Source organism: Cervus canadensis, chromosome 21, assembly GCF_019320065.1.
Source record: "Cervus canadensis isolate Bull #8, Minnesota chromosome 21, ASM1932006v1, whole genome shotgun sequence".
In the NCBI taxonomy this organism is placed as follows: Eukaryota; Metazoa; Chordata; class Mammalia; order Artiodactyla; family Cervidae; genus Cervus; species Cervus canadensis.
The window spans coordinates 35,844,958-35,870,416 of NC_057406.1; the positions used below are offsets into that span (position 1 = coordinate 35,844,958).

General features: G+C 42.0%; 1 long non-coding RNA gene across 1 annotated transcript; it reads left to right on the forward strand.

Moving 5' to 3' along the window:
- Positions 1-6,562: 6,562 nt before the first annotated feature.
- On the forward strand, positions 6,563-16,926 carry LOC122423863. The gene is made up of 3 exons (XR_006264233.1): positions 6,563-6,706; positions 7,229-7,307; positions 16,535-16,926. It is a non-coding gene; the product is annotated as an uncharacterized LOC122423863 (long non-coding RNA).
- Positions 16,927-25,459: the final 8,533 nt, after the last annotated feature.

Here is a 25,459-nt window from a genome sequence, read left to right on the forward strand (position 1 = left end):
TCTGGAAGAATTTGAGTAGGATAGGTGGTGGTGGTGGTTTAGTTGCTAAGTAGTGTCCAATTCTTGTGACCCCATGGACTGTAGCCTGCCAGGCTCCTCTGTCTATGGGATTCTTCAGGCAAGAATACTGGAGTGGGTTGCCATTTCCTTCTCCAGGAGATCTTCCTGACCCAGGAATAGAACCTGGCTCTCCTGAATTGCAGGCAGATTCTTTACCAATTGAGCTATGAGAGAAGCCCTTCTCTAAATTTTTGGTAGAATTCACCTGTGAAGCCATCTGGTCCTGGGCTTTTGCTTGTTGGAAGATTTTTTTTATTACAGTTTCTATTTCCGTGCTTGTGATGGATCTGTTATTTGGATCTGTGAGATTTTCTATTTCTTCCTGATTCAGTTTTGGAAAGTTATACTTTTCTAAGAATTTGTCCATTTCTTCCTAGTTGTCCATTTTATTGGCATATAGTTGCTGATAGTAGTCTCTTATGATCCTTTGTATTTCTGTGTTTTCTGTTGTGATTTCTCCATTCTCATTTCTAATTTTATTGATTTGATTCTTCTCCCTGTTTTCTTCAGGAGTCTGGCTAATGGTTTGTGTGTTTTATATATCTTCTCAAAGAACCAGCTTTTAGTTTTGTTGATTTTTGCTACAGTCTCCTTTGTTTCTTTTTCATTCATTTCTGCTCTAATTTTTATAATTTCTTTCTTCTACTAACTTTGGGTTTCTTAATTTCTTCTTTTTCTAGTTGCTTTAGATGTAAAGTTAGGTTATTTGATGTTCCTCTTATTTCTTGAGGTAAGCTTGTATTGCTATACACCTTCCTCTCAGCACTGCTTTTACTGAATCACAGGGTTTGGGTTGTCATGTTTGCATTTTCATTTGTTTCTATGCATATTTTGATTTACTTTGTGGTTTCTTCTGTGATTTGTTAGTTATTCAGAAGCGTGCTGTTTAGCCTCCATACCTTTGTATTTTTAATAGTTTTTTTTTTTTTTCCTGTTCAGTTCAGTTCAGTTCAGTTGCTCAGTCGTGTCTGACTCTTTGCAACCCGGTGAATCACAGCATGCCAGGCCTCCCTGTCCATCACCAGCTCCCAGAGTTTACTCAAACTCATGTCCATCAAGTCGGTGATGCCATCCAGCTATCTCATCCTCTGTCATCCCCTTCTCCTCCTGCCTCCAATCCCTCCCAGCATCAGGGTCTTTTCCAAAGAGTCAACTCTTCACATGAGGTGGCCAAGTATGTGATCAGAAAAGATGCTTGAAATGATGTGAATTTTTTTGAATTTACCAAGGCTAGATTTATGGCACAGGATGTGATCTATCCTGGAGAATGTTCCATGTGCACTTGAGAAAAAGGTGAAATTAATTGTTTTGGGGTGAAATGTCCCATAGATATCAATTAGGTCTAATTGATCCACTGTATCACTTAAAGCTTGTGTTTCCTGCTAATTTTCTATTTGGTTGACCTACCCATAGGTGTGAGTGGTGTATTAAAGTCTCCCACTATTATTGTGTTACTGTTAACTTCCCCTTTCATACTTGTTAGCATTTGCCTTATGTACTGAGGTACTCCTATGTAACAAGGGACAATTTTACTGGAGCCCCTAGGGTTACAGTCCAAAGTGGCTCAGCTGGTAAAGAATCTGCCTGCCAATGGAGGAGATGCAAAGGATTTGAGCTCAATCCCTGGGTCGGGAGGAGCCCCTGGAGAAGGAAATGGCAACCCACTCCAGTATTCTTGCTTGGAGAATCCCATGGATAAAGGAGCCTGATGGGCTACAGTCCACGGGGTCACAAAGGATCAGACACAACTGAGCATGCAGACAATCAAATCAATCTTTATGTGTAATGCACTGCACTGGGTACTGAGCCAAGGTGCCATTCCTCATCCCCAAAGCCTGGGACCCAAACTCACTTGGTACAGATGTGTCAGTCCTCAATCTTAAAGAAAGCCTGGGTAACCCAGCACAAGTTGCTTTGATTCAATACAAGTTTTCATCAAGGGAAGTCAGTTCTTGGCCTTTCTAGAAGCACAGCCTTCTATGAGCTGGTTAGAAATGACACCCCTCCCAAGCTTGAGGCTACTTCATAGTCTTTTCTCACATACTGTCCTGCCCTTGAAGACATCCAGGGACTTTCAACATCTCACCAGTTCTACATCTCTCTCACATCCACACCAGTAGTGGCCATGCCTCCCACACCACCCTGTCATATTAGTTACCTATTGGGTGTGTGTGTGTGAAGTCACTTCAGTCGTGTCGGACTCTTTGCAACCCCATGGACTGCAGCCCACCAGGCTCCTCTGTCCATAGGATTCTCCAGGCAGGAATACTGGAATGAGTTGCCATGCCCTTGTCCAAGAGATCTTCCTGACCCAGGGATCAAACCCATGTCTCTTATATCTACCTGCATTGGCAGGTGGATTCTTTACCACTAGCGCCACCTGGGGAGCCCAGTTACCTATTAGTGCTGTAACAAATTACCAGAACCTTGACAGCTTAAAACAACACAAATTATTCTCTTATAGCTCTGGAAGCCAGAAGTCTAAAATTGGTTTCAGTGATACCATCAAGGTATCAGCAGGACTGTTTGCTTCTGGAAGTTCTTACAGAGAATGTTTTCTTGCTTTCTCCAGTTCCTAGAACTGTATTTCTTGGCTAATGGGCCTTTCCTCCAACTTCAAAGCCAGGATCACAGCATCTTTAAATCTCAGTCTTCCTCATTTCCATCTTCACATTCCCTTCTCTCTTAGAAGAACCCTGGGGATTACAATGGGGCCACTTGGATAATCGTGGACAATCTCTCCATCTCAAGATCCCCAATCTAATTCGTGTCTGCAAAATTCCCTTTGCCATACAATCTAGCAGCCATGGGGCTTCCCTGGAGGCTCAGCGGTAAAGAATCCGCCTACAATGCAGAAGCCCTGGGTTCAATCCCTGGGCCAGGAAGATCCCCTGGAGGAGGGCATGACTACCAGTCCAGTGTTCTTGCCTGGAGAATCCCATGGACAGAGGAATCCCATGGACAGAGAATCCCATGGTCCTGGGGGTCACAAAGAGTTGGAAACAACTGAGCAACTGAGCATGTACTGGATTTGGATATCTAATTTGTATTTCAAAATTAACATGTCCAAAATCAAACCTTTTTTTTGAAGTGTAGTTGATTTACAATATTGTATTAGTTTCAGGTATTCAGCAATGTGATTCAGTTTTATATATATATATGTACTTGCAGCAACATGATTGGACCTAGAGATTATCATACTGAATCATATATATCTATACATATATGTAATCATGCTTTACAGATGTATACATATATATGTATTCATATATATATCAGATTATTTTCCATTATAGTTTATCATAAGATATTGAATAATTATTTTGATTATTCATTGTGCTATACAGTGAATCCTTGTTGCTTATCTATTTTATGTATTGTAATTTATATCTGTTTATCTCATACTTTTTATTCTTCTCCCTGCCTTTCCTCTTTGGAAATCATTAATTTGTTGTCTATGTCTGTGAGTTTGTTTCTGTTTTGTCCTTAGATTCATTTGTATTCTTTTTTAGATTCCACATATAAGTGATATTTTATAATATTTATATTTCTCTGACTTATTTCACTTAGTATAATAATCTCTAGGTCCAACCATTTTGCAGCAAATGGCATCATTTCATTTTTAATGGCTGAGTAATATTCCATTACATGTATGTACACACACACACACACACATACATATCTCTCACATCTTCTTAAACCAATCAGGACCAAACTTCAACACCTCCCCTCCCCCAAAAGCTACTTCCTGAATGATATTCATCTCAGTGAATGGTGACACCATTCTCCCAAGTTGCTCGGAAAAAATACTTTTGTGCTTCCTTTTTCTGTTACACCTTGTGACCAACGTGACAATCAGAGCATTCTTAGTTCCAATACAACTATACTACACCTCTACAGACACCACCCAGTCTGAGGCACCATCATCTCATATCTGGAGAACTCCTACCTAACAACTCTCCTTGCTTTCATTCTCATCCTCACAATCCTTCGACAGATATGCCCGATAACTTCACTGTTCAATACTCTTCAGTGGCTTATGACTAATCTTAAACAAAATCCAGTCCGGATCACAGCCTACGTGACTCTATGATCTGTCCCCTGCCTGCTTCTCTGATCTCATTTCCTACCCTTTTTCCTTACTTACACTTCTCAAGGTACACTGGTCTTCCAGTTCTCTTGGGAAATCCCCAAGGACACACCTGCCTCAGGACTTTTGCATATGCTGTTCCCTTTGCCTAGAATACTTTTCCACCTAGATATCCTCATGATGTGTGCCCTCACTCTGTTCAGATCTATGTCAAATACCATCTCCTCATAGAGGACTTTCTTTACTACCCTACTTAAAAAAGCAATCTCATCATGTTATTTTTTTTAGAGTGCGTCTTATTACATGCCACTGTATTATTTACTGTGTTGTTTTTTGGTTTATTAACTTCTGTTACACTAGAATAGAAGCTGCATGTTCACCACTGTATTTGCCACACCTAAAATGGCATTTGATTAGTGGTTGGCACTTGATACAAGTTTTTAATAAAAAAAAAAAACCCTGCTATGTGCTAGATACATGTTTTAACAGTGTTATTTCAATCTTCCTAATAACTTTGTAAATTAGGTATTATTATTATCACTACTTATTTATTTACTTATTTATTTTTGGCCATGCCTGGTCTTCATTGCTTTGGTCAAACTTTCTGTAGTTGTGATGAGTGGGGGCTACTCTTCTGCTGCAATGCACTCTTCATTGCAGTGCATTGGCTTCCCATTGTGGTGGCTTCTCTTGTGGAGCACAGGCTCCAGGGCTCAAGGGCTTTAGTAGTTGCAGCTCCAGCATTCTAGAGCACAAGCTCAGTAGTGGTGACAAACAGGCTTCATTGCTCCGCAGCATGTGGGATCCTCCCAGATCAGCGATCAAACCCAAGTCTGCTGCATTGGCAGATGGATTCCTTACCACTGAACCACCAGGGAAGCCCTATGAACTTCTTAAAACCAATTTCAACCCACTGAGACCTGTCTCTCCTGCTCTGTGCCCAAGCCTTTCACTAGCATCCTACTTCCTGCTAACAGATCCCTTGGCTGGACTCCAAGACCACCTTTATCACTGAGTGAACCTTTCAGGAAGCTCCAACTGCTTCACCTCCCATCTGGACCCTGGTTAACACTAACTTGAGCAGAGAAAGTGTTATGAGGAGAAGTCAAAAGCCTCTCCTTTCTGAGAGATCAACATATCTGAGTGAGATACTGATATTCTTGCCCTTCCCATATATGCGATAGTCTCTCTCTTTGGAAATTACATCTGCTAGTTCCAAGTCACTTGATTTGTTTGTGGGGATCTTCCCAACCCAAGGATCATACTCAGGTCTCTTGTGCTGCAGGCAGATGAAAGAGAGAAGGCAAGGGACACAGGTTGAAGATTCAAGAGAGAGAAAAAGCAATTAATCGAGGAGAGTTACCAAGAAGATGGAAGGGAGGGTCAAAGAGAGGCAGAGGTGTTGGCCTTTGATGGATGAGAGGTTCCTCTTTTACAGAAGAGGAGAAAAGCGAAGCAATGGGTGTGGATGTAGACAGAAATTGACTTTTTCTCTGATTAAAATCTTATAATAACATGGATCATGTTGGATAAATATTTTCTTCTTTCTCCTTTTAAGGAATAGTAATTTGATGATAAACACACATATGCACGTTCTATGTGGGGCGTGTTTAGCCATGAATGTATGTATAATTGTCTATACAGTTTGTCTAGCTATTTTCTTCTATGTTTCTCCTCTCTTTCCAGTTTTATCAAGATGGTCTCTGTGATTCACCCTCTAAGAATCATGCTTGAAGTCTTTTTTTTTTTTTTAATCTTGCTGTAAAAATACAAGGCAAAGAATCCAGATATGCTCTGGTTATCCCTTCGCCTCATGGGTGAGTTTATTTATTTATTTTTTAAGACACTGATTCCTTTTAGAGGCAATGATGTCATCCCTCAGTTTTTTTTTCTGCAAACAGTTTATGTTCTTAGCTATTTCTTAGAACCATTTACAATTTCCTGTTGGGTACAAATTTGTCCTGCTGGAATTCTATTTACAGTGATTTTCCTGTTAGTTTAAAATCACACATAGACACACACAGAGTCTTTCTTTCCCACCATTGACCCATTTTTCAGCTATTTATTAGCTTTGGCTTCAGAGGCATTCTAGACTGGATAACCTTCCAGCTCTGTCTCACTGACTGAGATGCTCATGCTACAAAGGAAAAAGCCCTAAAAGGTCAAGTAACCACAGGAGAGCGGAACTTCAGTGTGGACGGAGCGGGAAACCAGGCACGCAGAACAAAGGTGGCCACTGTGTTGGGATGCGGTGGGCAAGGCTTCCTCTGTCCTCGGCTGGCTCTCCAGTGGTTGTGGTTTGTTGTAGCATTGTGGCAGACAGGAAGCCAGGAGTGGGCAGGATACTGGGCGGTAACTGGGAGGTGGGACATCAGCGATCCTGATCCAGCCTTGGCACAAGTGGTGCAGGGATGTCTTAATTTCTCCCCTTCCTTTCTCTGTTTCCTCTTTCTAATCCCCATCCTTCCTCTCCCTGAAATTCATGCTTACTTTACAGCTCTCATCTGTAAAGCAGCAGAAAATACTGGGATGAAAATACATTCTTCAGAGAGCAAAGTAAGTAATTGCAAAAGAAAATCTGGGGCTGCTTAGTAAAAAAAAAGGGGAAAGGTAGCCTGGCTGCCTTGTTAGTTTATTTTAAATCTGTGGGCTTTTTGTTTTTGATTTTTGCTTTGTATGTTTATTTATTTGATTAACAATGCTGTGCCAATTTTTGCCGTAGAGCAAAGTGACTCAGGTTCTGCTAGGACTGGACTGTTCTCCACCCACCTGACTGTGATTCTAGACTATTACTGGGACTCACGCTGTCGTGCCCTACCCTCCAGACTGGACTGACTTGCCCAAACCCAACTGAAGCTGGCTCTGAACCACGGAAGTTTTCCAGAGCTGTTTTGGTTTTCTCCTCTGACCTTATTCTTCTGACTCCTTGTTTCTCTCTCAATCCTGTCTCATTTTGCTGTGACCCAATAGGCTGTGTGGCTAAGTCTTGTGTTGTGACATTATTACCCAGGATGCCTTGGGTTGGTTGATAATTGAACACCTATTGATTTGTTCTTTCTCTCTTGCACGTGGTATAAGTGCTGACTATTCATTCAGTCAAAATCTTCTGAGAGCCCACCATCCACCAAGCACTATCCTGAGCACTGAGGAAATGCCAGTAAGTAAAACAAGATCCCTCTTTCTAACCACGTCCATCCTGTGTGCGTGCTTTCTGCAAACATCAGTCTTTAACATCAAACACACCCTGACAGATACCAATGGGTCTTTCACTTTAATGTACAAGACACACTGTACTTCCTAACACCCAACTCCTCCCCCTGCTGCCCCACCATTTCCCAGATGAAGAGACTCATGTATTGTCTCTCATTTCCTCCATTATAAATAAATATCTAGGACTTCACTGCCGGTTCAGTGGTTAAAACTCCAGGCTTCCATTTCAGAGGGCACCGGTTTGATCCCTGGTCAGGGAACTAAGATCCCCTATGCCCCGCAGCCAGGCCAAAAAAAGAAAAAAGAAAATGAATTCCCATATGGACTGTTTCCAAACCACCCTGCTGGAAGCATAACATCAGCTCACAAATTGTTGTGCCAAGTTTATAAATTACCACTGATAAATAAGTTTAAGGCTTGGAAATCAAATAACTGTCCTTTGAGACTTGCAGACTAGACAACACAAATTGCTCATTGCTGACAAAGAGATTCCAAGCTAATGTTTCTCATTTTGGAGGATTTAACCACACTATTTAAGGGAACCCAAACTGACTTTTGCTCTGATTAAAATCTTATCATAACATGGAACATGTTGGATAAATATTTCCTTATTTTTCCTTCTAATAGGAATAGTGATATGATGATAAACAAACACATGCACGTTTAATGTGGGGCAAGTTTAGCCACGAATGTATGTGTAATTGTCTATGTAGTTTGTCTAGCTATTTTCGTCTGTGCTTTTCCTCTCTTCCCAGTTTTAGAGTTCTCCAACTGACTATCATAATTACTGGACAACAAAAATATTACTTATATATCAAGAGCAATTACTAGTAAGCAAAATTTTAAAATCATGCCCTAGGACTGAACAAAAGTGCTAAGCATTGACACAAATGTTGCCCCACACGCTAGCCTAGTAGTAGACAAGCTGAAGTCAAGATGGTCTCCCTGATTCTTCTAGTATGCCCAGGAAGTGCTGGTGATATGAGAGCAGGTCAGCCATTATGTAGAATGAAGACAGTAACTGGCCATGTGGTGTGATGTCAGAGATTCCCACAAAAGGGACTGAATTGAGAAAGTCCTTCCTCTCTGCTACAGACAGTGTAGTGTTAGTCACAGGCGTGTCCAGCTCTTTGTGACCCCATGGGCTGTAGCCCATCGGACTCCTCTGTCCATGGATTTCCCAGGCAAGAATATTGGAGTGGGTTGCCATCTCCTTCTCCAGGGGATCTTCCTGACCCAGGGATCGAACCCGGGTCTCCGGCATAGGAGGCAGATTCTTTACTGTCTGAGCCACCAGTGAAGCCTCTGCTACAGACAGACAGAAGTAGGATTAACTGTTGGAATTAATGTGAGGTAAGCCTCACCAGGGCTTCCCAGATGGCATTAGTGGTTTAAAACCCAGCTGCCAATGGAGGAGACATAAGAGATGTGGGTTCAATCTCTGGGCCGAGAAGATCCCCTGGAGGAGGGCATGGCAACCCACTCCAGTATTCTTGCCTAGAGAATCCCATAGACAGAGGAGCCTCGTGGGCTATGGTCCAATAGGGCTGCAAAGAGTCCAACACGACTAAAGCAACTTAACATGCAAGCACGCATGAGCCTCACCATTCTGACTCTTGCTGCATCTGCTAACATGTTATTCACCAGGAGATAAAGGAGACTCCTTATTCACAAGGAAGAGGGCTCTGTCCTCAGGTCCCTGGTCACTGGCTTGGAGCTAAGCATTGTCATAGTCTGCCCTGGATCCCAGGCAACTCTCCCTGGCCTCCATGGACCAGATGCCCCTTCCATTCTTCCATCCTTGCTTTCATAAACATTTAGCAGTGCCTTCTGAGGGCAGGGCACCATGTGTGAAACTCTGAGAACATAAACCCAAATAACATATATGTCCATTCTCTCGAGGATCTGATGAGACCTTAAAAAAGAAACACAGGGATGCAAATGAGGGAGCTCTTTGTGGTGATGGAATAGTTTCGTCTCATGATTGCAGTGGTGGTTCCACGTACCCACACTGCTGATAAAATGGTATAGAACTGCACACATTATTCCCATGTCAATTTCCTGGTTTTAATGTTGCACTATTGTTATGTAAAATGTAACCATTGAGGGAAACTGGGGGAAGGGCACAGGGGACATCTCCATACTGTCTTTGCAACTTTCTTTTTCTTTTTTTTTTTTTTGCAACTTTCTATGAATCTATAGTTACTTCAAAATTTAAAAATATTTGAAGGTCATAAGAGATAGGTATCTCATTTTCATTTTACACCCAAGAATGTAGGTTAAGGGAAGTTTAATAAATTGGCCAAAGTGACGGATTTGAGTGTGTGCGTTAAGTAAATGCAAATTTAAGTCTGGAGTTCAGCAGAGAAGTCTGGGTTTTTTTCTGTAGATCTACTGTAGATCTATGAGTCATCCCCCTTAGTGTGGTGATTAGAGGTGTGCAAGTGGATGAGAGCACTGGTGGAGTGTTGGAGAGCTGAGAACAGCATCCTTTAGGAGATGGTAAAGACACTGAAGGAATGTGACCAGGGAGAAAGGAGCAAAACCAAGTGAATTGGATGTCTTAGAAGCCCAGGGAGCAACTAATTTGCAGAGTCAAATGGTGCTGAGATGGCAAGAGAGACGAGGACCGGAATCCTCTGACTTTTGCCACAAGGAGGCTATTTGTGACCCTGGTGAGCGCCCTTACTGTGGAACAGGAAGAAAGGAGCAGGAGGCGAGAGACTGGAGGCCAGGTATATAAGATGTTTTTTCAGTAAATCTCATGTGAAGAGGAGGAGAGATAGGACCATAGGTGGAATGGGGAAGTGAATTCTAGGGAGGTTTGTTTAAGGTTAAAGAGAGGAGGCAAGGGAGACAAAGACGTTGAAGATTCAGGAGAGAGAAAAGGCAATCAGTTGAGGAGAATCACCATGGAAGATGGAAGTGAGGGTCAAAGAGAGGCAGGTGTTGGCCTTTGATGGGTGAGGGATTCCTCTTTTACTGAAGAGGAAGAAAGAGCAATGATGGGTGTGGATGAAGACAGTGGTAGAACTGTTGGCAGAAATTCGATGAATTCCTTTCTGAGGACGTCCATGTTTCTCTGTGAATTAGGAGGCAAAATCAATTGCAAAGGTTTGAAGTGATAAGGAACTTTGGAATGGTTGTAGGGAGGGATTTGAAGGTGGCTAGGGTAACAGGGTAAGATGCTAGGCCACACTGAAGCTGCAGGGGTGGCCCACTGACGTCCCCTGGCACTCACAATTCTGCAAACATGCTGATGGTTTTCTAGTGCAAACACACCTGCCTGAGGGCATCCTCTGGCTAGGAGCTTGTGTGACCTGTGTGCAAGGTAGCCTGGAATGAGAGGGAGTTAATGCCCCTGAGAACAGACCTCTACCAATGGCAGAGAAGAAAAGAAGGCTCTATATGGTCTCTCTGGGGTGCCAGTGGAACTGAGCTTCAGTTGCCGAAGTAGTAATCTGCTCATTAACATTCCCTGCATTGGTCCCTCTCCCCCCACCCCGATTCTCTCTCCCTATTCCCACCCCTCTGTCCCTCTTTCTCTCCTCTTCTCTCTCTCCTCTTCATTCCTCTACTTGGGAATATCTCAAAATAAACCATTTAAATCCAGATCTGTGATTCAGGCTCTGCCTTTGTGGGAACAGAACTTAAGCAAGGGCCCAGTTGAAATTAGTGAACAACAGTGAGTAGTGGTACCTGCCTTTCAGGAGGTGATACTCTAGTATTGCTTGGTAGCCGGGGTATGAAAAAACAAGAAGAGATAATTTAATCACAAAGTGTAGGTAATTTTGCAGTAGGTGCAGAGTGAATAATGAGGTGAAGGAATTTAAAATATTGGCAAGAGAATGCTTTGAATTGTTGATCATTAAGTCTTCGATGAATAGAGGGGTGGACTAGAAGATCTGAAGCAAAATTAAAACAAATGTATAATGAAAATTGAGCAGGCTAGTTGAGAAGATAAAAGGATGTGGTCAGAGAGAGGGACGCCTGATTTAGTAATTTTAGAGATGAGGCAATTTGTGCAGACTGTGGCCAAGAAAGCAGGTGATGACACAGTAACATCTACTGTATTTTATTGTAAATGAGAAATTCAAGATTCCTGAGACTGGAAATGGTATGGATTGTTCATGCAGATATTTAAATCTCCTTGGATGATAGTCATTTGCAAAGCTATGAACCAAGTGCCAATTTATTAAGGGGTAATTTATCAAAAACTCTGCTGATAAGGAAGGATAGTAGTTGATATGACTGAATGGCATGGTCCTTAAAGATTCAATCATTGAAGTCATCTTTCTGTGTTGATATAGATTTACATCATTCTTATTTATTTATTTTTGGCTGCCCTGGGTCTTCATTAGTGTGTCTGAGCTGTCTTTAGTTGCAGCAAATGGATGCTACTCTCTAGCTGTGATGCCCAGGCTTAGTTGCCCTGCGGCAGGTGGGATCTTCCTGGACCAAGGATCGACCCCATGTCTCCTGCATTGGCAGGTGGATTCTAAACCATTGGCCCACCAGGGAAGTCCACGTCATTCTTTTCAAGGGCTGTAAAGCAGTCCATAAATGCATGTGCCACAATCACTTAACTAGCCCCTACTGCACTGTGCTATGCTTAGTCGCTCAGTTGTGTCCCACTCTTTGCGGCCCCATGGACTGTAGCCCGCCAGGCTCCTCTGTCCATGGGATTCTCCAGGCAAGAATACTGGAGTGGGTTGCCATGCCCTCCTCCAGGGGATCAAATTCCCAACCCAAGGATTGAACCCAGGTCTCTTGCTCTGCAGGTGGATTCTTTACTATCTGAGCCACCAGGGAAGCCCCTACTAAGAAACATTAAAGTTATTTCTTATTTTTCAAACTGATAAAGTCTGAATACATCTTTTCAAAGATGTGTAATAATCTCTTTGGATTAACGTCCTACATGCAGAATTGCTTCTCCAAAGAGAATGTATAGCTAATGTTTTGATACTTCTTATCAGATTTCCCTCAGGGAAAGTTCTGCCATTGTATACTCCAATAGAAAAAGCATGAAGTATACATGTCTTCCAACCTTGTCGGTGTGTGAGTTTTGGCAATTAAAAATCTTTGCTATTCTGACAGGTGAAAATTATCTTGTTATTGTTTCATTTTGCCTCTGAGTATTAGCAAAGTTGAACATTTTTTCATATATTTTTTGACCAATGTGTTTTACTTACCTATTTGTGACGTTTGCCCATCTTTTCTATTAAAGTTTTAATTTTTCATGCATTGTATGAGCTCTGTTAATATTATGAGTAGTAACACTTTGCCTCGCATTATTATTTTCCTCAGTTTGTCACTAATGTTTGAGACTTATATGTGATTTAAAAATTTTGCCACACAGAAGTTTCCAACTGTTTGTACTTAACATTGTTTACTTGTCATCGTTCTTCCTATTTTTAAATAATTTTTATGTCTAAAATGTTTACATTAAGGGATAGTTAGGGAGTTTGGGATTGACATGTGCACACTGCTATATTTAAAATGGATAATCAGCAAGGACCTACTATATAACACAGGGGACTCTGTTCAATATTCTGTAATAACCTAATTGGAAAGTGAAGTCGCTCAGTTGTGTCCGACTCTTTGCTACCCCATGGACTGTACCTGTCAGGCTCCTCTGCCCATAGGATTTTCCAGGCAAGAATACTGGAGGGGGTTGCCACGTCCTTCTCCAGGAAAAAGAACAGATACATGTAAATGTGTAACTGAATCACGTTGTTGTACACCTGAAACCAACACAACATTGTTAATCAACTATCCTCGAGTATAAAATAAAAGTCTGTATTTAGTTAGATAGAGTGAAGTAATGAGCTAATATTTTCCCCTGATTACTAGTCAATTTACCCAAAACTTTTAAATGATCCGTTCTTTCCTTCAGTGGTTTGAATGCTACTTTCTGTCACAGACACACGTAATGAGTGTCCAGTTCTTTCCCACTTCCCCGCCCCTTGTGGCTCGGGGCAAGCGTCAGATTGGAGAGCCAGCCCGCACCTAATTCATACAGCGCCCTGGTGAGCGGCTCTCAGATGGAGTCCAGGAAGTGGGGGAGAGGGTGGAATGGGGGCAGTGTTGCAGCAGCTCTTGGGGAACAAGACTCTGACTCATGCTGTGACTGGAACATTCACGGGCGGCTCCTTCAAAGGACAAAAATAAACGGGACTCTAACAGCGTAGTGGCAGGCTGCCTGGGTACTGATTCCCTGGACTGCATTGCCGGGATGATGGCTCTGCTATTATGGCCATTGCTCCAGGCACTGGCCTGATGCCCATCTGTGGCAGAACTGGACCCTGATCGCCCAGGCTCCTGGTGCTCAGGACCTCAAGGGTGGAAGCTGATCTCCAGCTGCTATCAGAAAGCGGCACACCCAAATTCTGGTGTCCCCCCACCCCCAGACCCTAACCTTGATCACTTTCCTTCTCCTGTTTCTGCTTCCGGGGGCCAGCGCCTTTCTTTTGCCCCTTAAATGGACTGACTCCTCACTCTTTGAGAAGGATGAGAGTGTGGCTTCTCTTTGAAGACAAACTGCCCTACAACTTTGAATACAACCTTATAAAAATGGCATTCCTAAATCCTGCATTACCTTTTCTAAGTACAGCTTCCCTAAATCCTTACACATCCATGCCCTTCAAAGGGGAGTTATTTCTGATGTTTCAAATGTAAAATCAAAGGAGACAAAAAAGTTCTAAAATTCACTGTATCAAAGTATAGTTGATTTACAATGTTGTGTTAGTTTTGGGTGTACATCAAAGTGATTCATATGTTCAGATACACACACACGCACACACACACACACATATATATATATTCTTTTTCATGTCCTTTTCCATTAGGTTTATTCACAGGATATTGAATATAGTTCTCTGTTCTAGGCAGTAAGACCTTGTTGTTTGTCCATCTTATGTATACTAGGTTGTATCTGCTAACCCCAAACTCTCAATCCATCCCTCCCCCACCCTCTTCCTCTTAGCAATCACCAGTCTGTTCTCCATGGCTGTGAGTCTGTTTTTGTTTTGTAGATAAGTTCACTTGTGTCATATTTTAGACTCCACATAGAAGTGATATCATATGGTTTTTGAAGGAGATAAAAATGTTTCATCTCTATCAATGCATTTTGCTACATAAATTCTCCATTAGTTAATTGATTAATTCCTGTTTAAAAAAAAAAAAAACCCTGTTTGTAAGTGGGAGAGACAAGTGTGCACAGACCCTCATCACTGCTCCTCTTTGAATCAGCCCGATAGCCTCAGAAGCTAATGTTGCTTCTGCTGTCACTCAGCCCGGGGAGTTTGTGGCTGGCCTCTCCACTACCAGAGATGTCCCTATGGCTCTGGTACCTGGGGGTGGGCTGTCCATTCCTAGAGGCCTTCCAATTTAGCCATTGTTGCCATTCCTCCTACTGTCTTCCATCACCAAGCCCAAGCTACTCCTGAGCCTTACTTTTACTGATGCTGGAAGTCTTGTTTTTGGAGAAGAGATAGCCTGCTTGCCTCACTTCCTTCTGGGTGGCCTGGACTGCCAGAGATGCTTGTGCAGGTGGGACCCTGGGCTGGTGGGACCCAAGCTGACGGGTACAAGGAACCTGAAATCTGACACTCAACACAGGAGTCCTGGCAGGGTGCTAGGGAGGTGGCCAGGTGCTGGGTCAGCTCAAGGAAGGCATGCTTTTCTAATCTGCACAAAGGCACTCATGGGTTGGTGGCAGTCCTGGGCAGAGCTTGCAGAAACCATAAGGCACTGTGGAGTTACAGTCTTTCATATGAGGAAAACAGATCAGACCTTCCCAGTAGGCTCCGTTTCAGGTGCTACTTATGTTAGGTGCTTCTTGTCAGTTTCTCTCTCGTTTTTGTTTTTTTTTTGCCATGTCACGGGGCATGCGGGATCTTAGTTCCCCAACCAGAGATCGAATCTGCATCCCCTACAGTGGAGTCCTAACACTAGACCACCAGGGAAGTCCTTTCTTGTCCATTTTTCTTGATGTCCTTTGATGGGAAGCCTACTGTCACTAAAAGTGAAAGTCGCTCAATCGTGTCCGACTCTTTGTGACCCCATAGACTATACAGTCCATGGAATTCTCCAGGCCAGAGTACTGGAGTGGGTAGCCTTTCCCTTCTCCAGGGGATCTTCCCAACCCAGGGATTGAACCTGGGTCTTCCTAATTGCAGGCGGATTCTTTACCAGCTGAGCCACAAGGGAAGCCCAAGAATACTGTAGTGGGTAGCCTATCCCTTCTCCAGGAGATCTTCCCAACCCAGGGCTTGAACCGGGGTCTCCTGCACTGTAGGCAGATTCTTTACCAACTGAGCTATCAGGGAATTGTGCTTCAGATAAACATGTCACCCCTCGCTGCCTTTCACTGAAGCCACTATGCTGGAAGTCTCTTCTCTGAGTATCCAGTGGGCAGCTCTTTCCTAGTCATTTTTTTTGTCTTTCCAGAATCTTAAGGATTTGTTTGTAAATAGGACAGTCCATGCCCTCAAACATAGCAAAGAGCATAGACAGAGTTGTTAACCCAATACCTTTCTAGCCCCCTTCTCCTAGGAAAGGAGCAGTCTCTTCTCCATTCTGTTTCCCTCTTCGCCCCCTCATCTAGGATAAGAGTCATATTTACACGACACATCTCCTGTTAGCTTTGATCCAACCTGGGCCCAAAGGTTTCCCTGGGATTTTTCTAATTAAAATTGAGACACTGTGCCTCTTTAGGAATAAAGCTGTAAGATTTGAAAGAGAGAGAGAAAGGCGTTGTGTAAGGCTAGGTTTCCTCCTGATAGAGAAGATTGATCTACACTGAGACTGAGGGTGGCCTGTGGAGGAAGCAGAGATTCCAAATGGAGAAGGAAAGAATTCTGGCAGCTTTCCAGTCCCTGGTTCCCATGGTTCCAGAGGCTCTGCTGCATCCCAATTTCCCCCTTATTAGGTTATTCACCTCCTTCTTGGATTTTGTGAGACAGCTGTCCTCGCCTCCCCACCCCCTCTCTTTTGAGAAGGAAATGGCAACCCACTCCAGTATTCCTGCCTAAAGAATCCCATGGCCAGAGGAGCCTGGCAGGCTACAGTCCAAGGGGTCACAAAGAGTCAGACACAACTGAAGTGACTTAGCACGCTGCATACCACTCCCTCTCTCAGGCAAATTCAAGCTGTGTTTCTATTATCTTGCAGCCAAGAGTTTTACTTGTCCAAAGGCAAATAAAGTACCTTAAGGCTGCTTCATTTAGACTCCACTGGGTCTGGACTACAACTATGACTTCACGTAGATGAAAACCGGAGGCCTGCTGAATCAACTGTCACTTGGACTGCTAAATAAGATTCATTATCTGATGAAGTTTACCAGAGAAGAGTTAAGGAAATGAAGTCCAGAAGGGTGTTTCGGTTAACAATAATGTCAATTTCCTGAGAAAATTGCTTGACCCCAGACAAGGCATTTACTTTTTCAAGAGAATTGTTTTGTCTTGGTCTTTTTAAATTTTTTTAACAACAGAGTGCTATTGTTAGGAGGCATTCTTGAGATGACTTCCTTTCTGTACACATATATGAACAAGTGAAACCGATATAAGCAGAATAAACTGGATTGAAAATGTGTGTGTGTGAAGCATAGTATGAAGAATCTCTGCTGAGAGTTTGCCCATGGTTTCAAAAGATCAGTGTATCATAAACCTATTTTTTACATTTGCATTAGTGACATTCATTCAACCACCATTTATCAATATTTGCTTTGGGAAAACTTCATGGAGGCTCCAGGGTTGGACAAAAGAGTTCCTTAACACATGGTGTATATAACCCTAGTCTGGAAGTACACTCATGAAAATAATGCAAGGCCAATTGAAATAGGTGTTGTAACAGAGAGAATGACATATTCTGGAGCACTGAGGGAGGAAAGGCTAATTCCAGCTGAGCTGGACACAAATGGCAAGCTCCTATTATTCAAGTTCAGAGAAAATTATCTACAAATCTCAAATGTCAGGTCATTATTTTTCAATGATAACTAGACACTTCCTAGACATTTAAGTTGTACATGAATTTCCTACAAGGCCCTTAGCTGACACCTGATACTTCCTGAACTGAGATTCTATTTTATGATGAATATTCCTTTTCACAATTCTAATGCTTGCAGATTTTATGAGGTGAGAGGTTTAATGAATTAAGTCCAAAGGGCACATCTCTTTTCTTACTAAAAATAGACAAGGATTAACAAGCCTTTTTTTAGTAAAGGGCCAGATAATAAGTATTTTCAGCTTTGCAGGCTGTAAGATTTCTGTCACAACTACCTAGTACTGTTGTTTTATTTTTTTAAATTTTTATTTATGTATTTATTTATTTTTGGCGGCTCTGGGTCTTCATTGCTGTGTGAGGGTTTTCTCTAGTTGCTGTGTGTGGGCTTCTCATTGCAGTGTCTTTAGTTGCGGAGCACAGGCTCTAGGGTGTGCAGGCCCAGTAGTTATGGGCTTTTCTGCCCCATAGTATGTGGGATCTTCCCAGACTAGGGATCGAACCCATGTCTGTTGAATTGGCAGCTGGATTCTTTCTTTTTTTTTTGCAGTTCTGCAGTTTATTGAACAAATAAATCATTGCCCCTCACAGATGTCCATTCCCTTCTGAACAACATGGATGATAATACCCACTCCCAGAATTGTTAGTATCTCAACATTACAATGAGATTTTGTATACATGAAGGCATTTTAAACTGTAAATCATACAGATAACAGTTATGATCTTACATATATTATAAATCTGAAACAGTAACATTTTCTAGGATTTTTCAATGCTTATAGACCAAAACAAAAAACAACTCCTTGCAAACCCAAAAAGACCAATTTCCAAATTAATGACATGTTCAAATCCAGTATAAGCTTTAGATAGAGTGATAACAAGAATAAATGGACCCAATAGGAATGTTAAAGAGGAAAAATTTGAAAATAACCTCTCAAGTGGCACAAGCATTCAAACTGGCGAGAGGTTAATTATCTAGAGATATGAAAATGCAAAATTTTAAGGCCAAATAAAATATTTTTTAAAGTATAAATATATTCTTATAATTAATATAATACACTGAGTATTTTATAATCAGGCTTGGTTCTTTTTAGAAGAAGCGTGATATTTAAAAGGCACTAAAAAATAATATTCTTGAAATCCCCAAAATGCTATAGCAAAAGGATATGACATGAAAATCCAATCATCACTGTGGAAGGCTATAGTCCATAGGATGGCCCAGAAGGCAGGAGAACTCTGAATTCTCTAGAGAGGATTCTCTGTGGTGTTGAAGAGTTTTTAACTCCAGTAATCTTCTCCAAAGTCAGTACACACCCAAACTAAGGTCAGCTGTATCTTATAATGTAAAATCATTGAACACATATAAATTAAAACAAAAGTGAAATAATTTAACCACTGAGACCAGCACAGATTAAAACATTTTTAAATGACCTGAGTCAACACCAGCTCTGGGAGCCCTGTACCCTATAGTCAGAGACCCTGGGACCAGCTCTACCCATGAACGGCCAGGCTCTAGCCCAGGGTCACAATAGCCCTTCAGCCAGCTGTGTCAGGAACTGACCCCACCCACTAGCAGGCTAACAGCAGTCCCAAGACCCCCAGGGCCCTGCATCCAGGATCCCAGGACCCAGCTGCACCCACCAGTGACCCAGCACTGGTCCCAGAAAACCCAGGGCTTTGGCCTCACCCACCAGGGGCTTGACACTCCCCCTCCAAGACCCAGCTCTCTCTGCCAGTGGGTCTCTAACCCAGGACCTGATTGCACCCACCGATTGGCAGGCACCAGCTTTGGGATGCCCTGGGCCAAGACCCCACCCACCAATGGGCAGACACCAGCCTCAGGACCACCTTGGCCCTGCAGCCTGCCCATCAGCAGGTCAACGCCAGCTCTGAGACACTCTGGGACCTTCTGCCAGCAGCCTGGGGATCCAATCCCACCCATCAGTGGCCAACATCAGCTTCAGGACATCCAGGGGCCTGCGGCCAGAGCCCCTGGGCCCTATCTCTGCCCACCAGTCAGCCTGCACTAGTGCCAAAACAACCCCTCCTCACTGTCTTCTCAACTCACCGCCATCCTGGGTCTAGTCACATCCGCCTGCAGGCCAATACCAGCTCTGAGAGACCCTGGTCCCCAGGATCCAGCTCCACTCACCAGCAGGCTGGCTGACTGACACTACATTCAGGAATCTGACCCTACAGTCACCCAGCCCAGAACCTGACTCTGCCCACAAGTGAGCAGCACTAGCCCTGGGAGCTCCCAGGGTTCCTGGAGCCAGCCACCTTGCGACCCAGCCTAGCCAGCAGCCTCAACACGAGGCAGGGCCTGGCAGCCAATCAGAGGGCCAGCCACGCCCACCAGACCACCCAATAGCCAATCCACCCCAAGAGAAGGACCCCCCCCCCCGCCCCGGAACCCACATAAGAGACACCCCTAGAACGTATAGTCCTGGTGACCAGAGGGGAATGTGCTGTTGGGATGAATAGGATGTCTTCCACAAAAGGCCTCTTTTCAAGGTCAGGAAACATAACCAATCTACCACATACAGAGAAATAAAAACAGCAAATTTAGGCAAAATGAAGCAACAGGAAGAACATGTTCTAAATGAAAGAACAAGATAGAACCCTGGAAGAACTAATTGGAGTGGAGACTGACAATCTACAGGAGAATGAGTTCAGGGTCATGATCCTAAAGACGGTTAAACAACTTGTGAGATGAATGGATGAACGGAGTGAGAAGTAGGACCTAACCAAACTTAAAAGTTTTTGCACAGCAAAGGAAACCATTGACAAAATGAAAGACAACCTATTGAATGGGAGAAAACATTTGCAAATGATACGATCAATAATGGACTAATATCCAAAATATATAAACAACTCATACGAAAGCAAAAACATGCCCAATTTAAAAATAAGCAGAGTCCTGAATAGATATTTTCCCAAAGAAGACATACAGGTGGTCAACAGGCACATGAAAAGAGGCTCAACACTGCTCATCATCAGAGAAATGCAAATCAAAACCATGATGAGATATCATCTCACACCTGCCAGGAATGACAGTCCTCAAAAAGTATAAAAATAACAAACATTGGCAAGGATGTGGAGAAAAGGAACAACACATACACTGCTGTGGAAATGTGAATATTGGTGGCAGCCATTGTGGAAAACAGTACAGGTGTTCCTCAGAAAACTAAAAATGAAACTACCATATGATCTGGCAGTTTCACACCTGGGTATATATCTAAAGAAAACAAAAACACTAATTTGAAAACATTCATGGACCTCAGTGTTCATAGAGCATTATTTACAATAGTCAAGATATGGAAGCAAGCTCAGTGTGCATAAACAGATGAATGGATAAAGAAGATGTGGTATATATATACAGTGGAATACTACTCAGAGATAAAAAGAAGGAAATTTTGTTGTATGTAACAACCTGAACGGACCTGGAGGATATTAATATTATGTTTAGTGAAATAAGTCAGAGGAAGAAAAGTACTGTATAATTTCACTTATACATGGAATCTGAAACTAAAACAAATGAATGAATATAACAAAACAGAAAGACTCACAGATAGGGGACAAACTAGTGCTTATCACGGGAAAAGGGAAGCGGGGGACAAGATAGAGATGGAGATTAAGAGGTACAAACTACTATGTTTGAAGTAAATAAGCTATAAAAATACATTGTACAGTATAGGGAATAGAAACCATATTTTATTATAACTTTAAATGGAGTATAATCTATAAAAATTTTGGATCACTGTGCTGTGAATCACCTGAAACTGATATAATATTACAAACCAATTTACAACTCGGTAAATTATTCTTAAATTATCAGAGTTAACAGATTATAGAGAAGTTACCTACTCATTTCTCATTGTTGGGAGAATGAATGAGAACAATGTTTTTCATATGGATTTTGCAGTTTGTATAAAGTTTTAAAATGTTTGTACCTTTTGGTTTAGCTTTTTTATTTTTAAACATTTAGAATGAATAATGGGACAAACACAAACAAATTCACACCTGATGATGTTTAACTTAGCATTTTAAAAATCAAGAACAATGTAAATGTTCAGCAAGAGACTCATTTAAATAAATTTGGTACATTCAAATGATATATATTATTCCAGCATTAAAATAAATATTATGAGAACTACAATGTGTCAAATGTAAAAGCAGTTTACCAAATAATATGATAGTATGATTATAGTTTTATTACAAAATACGTAAATATTTATTTAAAATATACTGGAACATATATATGTCACTAAGGGATTGGGAAATAATTTATGGGAAAAATTATAGGATTGGGAAAAAAATAAATAATAAACATCCATACAGTGGCGTATTATGTGGATATTAAAGGATAACATGGGACTTCCCTGGTGATCCAGTGGTTAAGCCTCCAAGCTCCTAATGCAGGGGACATGGGTTATGTCCCTGGTTGGGGAACTAAGATCCCACATGCTGCTTGGCTTGGCTGGAAAAAAAGAATGATGTTGATCCAAATGCTGATGGACAAAGACATATTAAATGCATAAAAAGTTATGTAATCATACATATAGAGAGATAGATGTGGCTCAGATAGTAAAGAATCTGCCTGCAATACAGGAGACCCAGGTTCCATTCCTGTGTCAGGAAGATCCCTTGGAGAAGGGAATGGCAACCCACTTCAGTAGTCTTGCCTGGAGAATTTCAAGGACAGAGAAGCCTGGAGGGCTACAATCCATGGAGTTGCAAACAGTTGAATACAACTGATGTATATATATATGTACATTGCTCATCATCAGAGAAATGCAAATCAAAACCACGATGAGCTATTACCTCACACCTATCAGAATGACTAGCATCAAAAAGTCCGCAAATGACAAATCTTGGCAAGGATGTGGAGAAAAGGGAACCCTTCCACACTGATATACTTTTAAGTGGAGAGAACGGTTATATAATAATACACATACTATGAGCTTATTAGTATTTTTTAAGTTTGTTAAAAATTTAACAAAATGTCTTTATGGGTATACACTCAACTAGTAATTGCAGTTGTATCTTGGATGAGAAATGAAGCTGTTCTGTTTATCTAGCACTGCATCACAATTCACCCTAAAACGTGTGGCTTGAAGCAGCAGTATTTATTTATCAACTCTCATTATTTATATGGATCTGGATTTTTGAAGTTGCTCAGTAGGGTGGTTCTATTATACTCAGATTATAATCAGGGGGTGGGGTCAGACCAAAGTCTTGTTCATTCATTCATCTATCCCCTTGTGGTTTTTCCATGTGGTTTCTCCAGAGTGGTAGCTTCAAGGTAGTTGGACTACTTACATGACTTTTCAGGGCTCCAAAGAAATGGGTTGAAAGAGCAAGAAGCAGGCAGAAGCCACACTGCCTTTGATGACCTAGCCTTGGAAGTTGCTTCTGCCTTTCTACTAGTTGAAGGCAGTTACAAAGGTCTGGCCAGGTCCAGGGGGCTTCCCCAATGGCTCAGCTATAAAGAACCTGCCTGCAGCGAAGGAGATGCAGGAGACACGGGTTCGATCCCTGGGTTGGGAAGATCCCTGGAGGAGGAAATGGCAACCCACTCCAGTATTCTTGCCTGGAGAATTCCATGGACAGAGGAGCCTGGTGAGCTACAGTCCACAGGGTCACAGAGTTAGACCCAACTGAACACACATGTACTGTTCAGGAATCTGACCCTCATCTCTCTTTCCCCAGCTAATGTGATATAACTGACACATAGCATTGTGTTAGTTTAAAGGTATGTGATGTCGTGATTTTATATGTGTACATATTGCAAGATGATTACCGCAATAGGATAAGTTAGCACATAGTTGCAATTGTTTTCTGTGTGTGGCAAGAGCTTTTAAAATCTCTCAGCAATTTTCAAATACACAACACAGTATTATGAACTGTAGTCCTCATTCTTTTTTTTTTTTCATTTATTTTTATTAGTTGGAGGCTAATTACTTTACAATATTGTAGTGGTTTTTGCCATACATTGACATGAATCAGCCATGGATTTACGTGTGTTCCCCATCCCGATCCCTCCTCCCACCTCCCTCCCCATCCCATCCCTCTGGGTCTTCCCGTGCACCAGCCCTGAGCACTTGTCTCATCTATCTGACCTGGGCTGGTGGTCTGTTTCGCCCTTGATAATATACTTGTTTCAGTGCTATTCTCTCAGAACATCCCACCCTCGCCTTCATCCCACAGAGTCCCAAAGTCTGTTCTGTACATCTGTGTCTCTTTTTCTGTTTTGCATATTGGGTTATCGTTACCATCTTTTAAAATTCCATATATATGCATTAGTATACTGTATTGGTCTTTATCTTTCTGGCTTACTTCACTCTGTAGTCCTCATTCTATACATTATAACCCAAGAACTTATTCATCTTACAAACCAAAAGTTTGTGTCTTTTGACTGCATTTACCATTTCCCCCACCCCTAACTTCAGCCCCTGGGAAAACCCTCCAATCTGTTCTCTGCTTCTGTGAGTTCTAGACTTCGTTCTTGATGGAAAAGTGTCAGCATTTCATTATGAGAAAAGTGTGTTGGATGCACTATGACTGGTGAAACCTCCTTTGGAAAATACAATCTGCCACAGTATATTATGTATACTTCTGCATTGCTTTAATTTTTACAATGAATGTGTATTATTTTAGAATGAGCAAAAACAATGGAAAGCTACTTCAATTTTTAAATCTGCATAACTAAAAAGGAATAAAATATTCTTTCCATTCTACCAATATAAAGGGGTTTAAAAATCACATTGAGAGTGAAAGTATTAGTCACTCAGTCCTGTCTGACACTTTGTGACCCCATGGACTGTAGTCCACCAGGCTCCTCTGTCCATGGAATTCTCCAAGCAAGAATACTGGAGTGGGTTGCCATTCCCTTCTCCAGGGGATCTTCCCGATCCAGGGATCGAATCCAGGTCTCCTGCATTACAGGCAGATTCTTTTACAATCTGAGCCACCATGGAAGCCCCCAAATCACATTACATCCTGCCTATACTGTAGTAACATGTTTAAGTTGGAGCAATTCTATTAGAAGTAGTAGGGATAATATACCTTATAATTATTACAAAGTGATCTATTTCAAAGCAGCCCTTATTAAACCTACATTTGTGTTACAGTGGCTTGATTTTAAATAGGGGTCTGAATTAGAGGTTTATCTACTCTGCCCAAGACTGTTTTCATTTTTTTTAAATTGTGAATATAAGTTGGAGAAATTATCTAATTCCGTAGAATAATCATATCACTCAAAGTTCTAGAGCAAATGAACGATTCCTAGCGTGACAGCCTTACCAACAGGCAAACCTTGTCTCCCCACTTCCTCCTCCTGACATGGGGAGTCTTAGGGAAAACTGCTGCCCCAGAGAGCTTTTCTCTAACAACTGAGACCCAGAGTTCTGGCCAGTTTTGTTCCTTGACCTTAAAAGCTTTCTATCTTTTTAATCAAAAAATATATGAAGAATTGAACTGTGGTGCTGGAGAACACTCTTGAGAATCTCTTGGACAGCAAGGAGATCAAATCAGTCAATCGTAAATGAAATCAACCTTGAATATTCATTAGAAGGACTGATGTTGAAGCTGAAGCTCCAATAACTTTGGCCATCTGATGAGAAGAGCTGAATCATTGGAAAAGACCCTGATGCTGGGAAAGAATGAGGGCAGGAGGAGAAGGGGACAACCGAGGATGAGGTAGTTGGATGGCATCACTGACTCGATGGGCATGAGTTTGAGCAAACTCTGAGAGATAGCAAAGGACAGGGAAGCCTGGTGTGCTCTGGTCCATGGGGTCACAAAAAGTCAGATATGACTTAGTGACTGAACAATAACAACCCACGAAGAAAGGAATTCTTTAAGCTTCTTGGTCATTTACAATGAAGTTGATGAATTTCTGACCCTTGCAGATGAGAGGCTTTTGAAGAATGGAAATGTTAGGTCTCAGGTGAACAGAAAAGAAGGAAGTCTGTAAAAAGAAAAATGTGTTGGTTGATGGACAGCAAGCACACCTTTCACCTGGTTGATTTACCAGGGCCCACTCTGTCGGTCACTATTGTTGATTAAGTCTAACAGTTCTCTTGCTACACCATC